The following is a 4,696-nucleotide window of genomic DNA, read 5'->3' on the forward strand; positions in this document are numbered from 1 at the left end:
ACAGTTGTGTTATCATATATATTGATTATTATACAATAAAAAAGTTAAAAAGGTCATAAAATACGCAATAAAATACACAGCGAACGTTCTTCACCTCGTTTAACGGCCAGTGGTTGCTTGGCAACCACACCATACTCTACAGGAGGTAGGTTAGCTAGGTGACATTTCTTGGTGGAATACTTGTTTATGTTGATTATTCTTAATAATAACTTAAATAATGTCCTGTATTTTGACATATTTTATGTTGCCACACTTTATTACAAGCAATAAGCCACTCGAGGCCGCGTTAATGCTATTTTATCACGGTTTTACCAGAGAACTTGTAGAGAGGAGATCTACCAGCGCTGGTTAATGAGGCGTCTGGCCACTCCCTGTTCCTCCCGTTCCATCAAATACAGGACTGCTGAATGGGAGTGAATGGGAGTGAATGGAGCTCAACGGCTAAAAACGAAGCTTAAATAGTTTCTAATCACTCGCCTGGACATTCCTTTCATTTTAGAAAGCAGAAGAATGTATTTCACTAAAAAACCAAAGAAAACTCACGGATATATTGTCTTTTTCCTTCCTAAAGGGCTTTACTGCTAGAGCGTGATGATTGATTGGCGAGCGGAGCAGCTCATTGGCTGTTCACGCTCATTGACGCCACGGGCGCGGTCTTAAACTCCTATAACTCGAGTTTAAAAGCTCTTAAAATATAACAGCGGTGTTAAAATGTTTTATGCTGTTCTATGGTCAGGAAATAGTTGCATTTATGAGCTGTGATTTTGCTCAAATGCTCCATAGCAACCCATTCGTTTTGGACTCAGCCGGGAGCGCCCCCTAGCTTTTGAGAAACGCGAAGACCTTACATTGTAACTTGTTGAGAGGAGAGTCGCCACACTGCAATGTCTTCCAGGTTTCTCAAACGCTAGAGGGCGCTCCCGAGCGAGTCCGAAATGATCAGGTTAAGATGAAAAACGAAAAACGTCTGCAAAATCAGTTTATAAATGCTTAAACATTTTTAATGTTAAACAATACACTCAGAAAAGCATAAAACATTTCAACACGGATGTTGCATTTTTAAGAGCTTTTAAACTTGAGTTATAGGTGTTTGAAATAGCAATGAGCGCGATTAGCCAATCAGCACTCAGTACCACTAACATTAGCATCCTGGTACATACAGGTGAGTTTTCTTTGCTTTTTTTTTTTTTTTTTAGTGAAATACATCCTTCTACTTTCTAAAACTAAAGGAAAGTTCTGGGCGAGTGATTAGAACCTATTTTAACTTGTCGTTTTAAGCTGTTGAGCTCCATTTAACCCCATTTGTTTAGGCCTCGTTGGCACTCTGCTGCTTTTTGATATAACAGGGGAAATAGGAAGGGGCCTGGCTCCTCATAAACCGGCTCTGGTTCTATATAGAACCTTTTTGAAAAAAGCATCTGCTATTGGTACAAGCTTGACATCTTAACAGTAGCAGAACCACCTACAGCACATTCTCCGCCAGTCTGAAGAACCACTTCGCCATTCAAAGAACCATGCAAATGTCAATGTCACACTCGTTGATGTAAACAGAATGTTGTGGTATGTTAATTATGCGCATGTGTGATTTTGCTTTTGGATCAAAGCCTGAGATTTTTCCCCTTCACCTATTTCAATGCATATCACCACTGAGAGTAGGAGATAGGCCTGCATAGTGTACTGACCATTGCTGACCATTATTGTGATACTGACCTTTCCAATGCTGGTATCACAGAAAACTATAATACCACAATAGACCACCAGCCTAGCAGAATGGTTCTTGCTGTGCGCTGTGAGCAGAGATAGACGGATAGAAACATTTGCGCTGGCCGTTTGGACCACCAATCCGATGAATCCTGTGGCTAAAAAGTTGTGCTCAGAATTATAGAGACATATTTGTAATATATGAGTTATTCTCATTAATGTGGCACTACTGGAACTACTTTATTTAATTTATTTGAAATAGATTTTTACTAACCGTTGCCAACTTTTCATTATTGCAACACAATAAATCTGCAAACAAGGTTTCTTTTTCAGCAACCTCTTTACTGTTGTGTTTTAATGCTAATTATTAAAACATACACCAGTCAGTACCAGTATATACTGTATATACTGCTCAGCCATAACATTAAAAACATTGCGTGTGCACTCACTGTCCATCTTATCAGCTCCACTGACCATAAAGGAGCATGTTGTAGTTCCACAGTTATAGACTGTAGTAGTAGTAGTAGTCGCCAGGAGTTTTTCAGCATGATTAGAGAAGGCGACAAGTGAAAAAGGGCCGCCAAATGTACTTTAACAACGTCTGAAACGTGGAGTTACACATGATTGAGTGGAGCGACCGACGATCTATTCTGTGACCAAGTGCGAGTGACGAGATAAGTGGCGTAGCTGTACTGACCTTCAGTGACCTCACTTTTCTGTACGTCCTAACAAGCTTTAGTAGCGTTAAAACACAATCACAATCCTCACAGCTACAGCGCCGTCAAACAGTAATATTGAAGTATTAGTGCACTCCAAAGCAGCGAAAGTGAAAGAAAGAAGGGGGTTCATGTCAGTTACAGCCCTGATTTAAACGAGAGTGAACTGAGGAAGGTGTGAGGCTTTGGAGAGCGGGAGAACGCTGTCTTTCCAGGCTAGCTGTTTTTAGCAGCTGGCTAACTTGAAGCAGCACACAACACGACGAATTGATGACACTGTAGATCAAACACAACACAAAAGCACCGGTTTCAGTTTAAACGTTCCTGAAAGTCTGACTCTGTTTGTCTGGTGTTGCTTTATTGAGGTTCGCCCTTAAACTTCTACAGGGAAATCCAGTCGTCTGCCAGCTGGTGTCTGGATACTGTGATGTGCTCTGGCAGGGATGTGGTAGGAGTGAGGATAGTAAGGCGGTGTGATCCATCACTGACCTACCGAGCCAGCTAACGTTCGCTGTTCATACTAAGTCGACGTGGTTGAGAAACTAAACGGTTTGGCGCTGTTTTTGGCCACTTGTTTAGCGTTTGTAACGGGACAGCCGAGCGCTCGGCACCAGACGGCTAAAATGATCTCGTTTATTTCTTAAATTATGACTATTACAAAAACTGCGGCCGAGCTTCTGCAGCTGGTAAAACCAGCTCACCAGTGTGATTTGACATTCATCACGGTTTGTATCGATATCGAACGATATCAAATTAGTTTTTCGTGATAACATTTTTGGCCATATCGCCCAGCTCTAGACTGTAGTCCATCTGTTCCTCTGATACTCTGTTACCCTGTTCTTCAGTGGTCAGGACCCCCATGGACCCTCACAGAGCAGGTACTATTTGGGTGGTGGATCATTCTCAGCACTGCAGTGACACTGACATGGTGGTGATGTGATAGTGTGTGTTGCGCTGGTGAGAGTGGATCAGACACAGCAGTGCTGCCAGAGTTTTTAAGCACGTCAGTGTCGCTGCTGGACTGAGGACCTGCTGCATGTATGTATCATCATGATGTAAGAGCAGCAGGTACAGAGATCTGTTTCTCATTTGTCGCTCTGGTAGGTAGTCATCGCTTATCATTGGTTAACCTAAATACTTCTGTCCAATGAGAGACTCTTTCCTTTATTTCATATTCACTGTTGTATTGTGGTGTTGCGCCTCTGGCCATTCTGCCATAGGACTGCGGGAATTGTGGCCATGCAAAGTGACCATGTGGAGTGCCACACTCCTGGTAAGAACTGGACAGTTGTTGCCATTAATGTTGTAACCAGGTTTCACGATGTGTTTGTGTTATTTGTGTTTAATTGTGCTGGACTCTGGGACAGTTGGACAGTTGAAGCGAAGTTGTGTGGCTATTGGTGACCTTCCCTGCGGCCTCGCTGAGTAGCCTTTCGCCCTTGCTGCCGGTTCAGTAAAAGAGCATTTGCCAGCATGCACAGTGTTTCCCTCCGGTTCTTCTTCGCCCAGGCGCTATGGTATGTTCATTGTCACATCTTTATTGTTTATTCATATCTTACGACAGGGGGGTCAAACCCAACCAGTCCAGAGGCCATATTAAAAAATCTCATCAAATCTGTGGGCCAGAGAAAAAATGTTTTAATTTAATTTTTTATCAATGTTGAGGCCATTATTTATTCACAATATGCAAAAACGTCAACAGTGAAATACAGACACTTGTAGTAAACCGTAACCATTCAGCAGAGTCCAGATGCGTGCGGATAAAACGGATGAGACTGGTTTTATCACAAGGCTGAAGCGTAGTCAAGTAACAAGCATGGGTCAAAACCAAAAGGCGGATAAGGATCACAATAGTGATCATAACACCCAGCTAACAAAGCAAAAGGGCAAGGCAGAAGTCGTGGTCGAAATACGGGCAAAAAGGTTCCAAAAACACAGAGCAAAGGGCCAAGCAAAAACGGAGAGAGAGAAAACAGGCAAAGGTCGACAAATCAGCAATAACAATCAGATCAAAGTAAGTTCACTAGGAGGCTATGCCTCGCACTGACTCACAGTAAAGCCCGGGATTATAAACTATCTAGAGAGAACGTGATTAATAAACACAGGTGACACCTCTTAGTAATCGGGTAATTACGAGTGCTGATAGGCCGGCATAATATTGTCAGACGTCACGGGATCCCCGTTGGGATTGTGGGCTCTGTAGTCTCAGACTCCGTCAGAAGGAAGTTGAGCAGTCATGTTCATGCTGGTTGAACTGCAGCTGCAATGCATTTTGGTGA

The sequence above is a fragment of the Pygocentrus nattereri genome, chromosome 3 (assembly GCF_015220715.1).
Source record: "Pygocentrus nattereri isolate fPygNat1 chromosome 3, fPygNat1.pri, whole genome shotgun sequence".
NCBI lineage: Eukaryota > Metazoa > Chordata > Actinopteri > Characiformes > Serrasalmidae > Pygocentrus > Pygocentrus nattereri.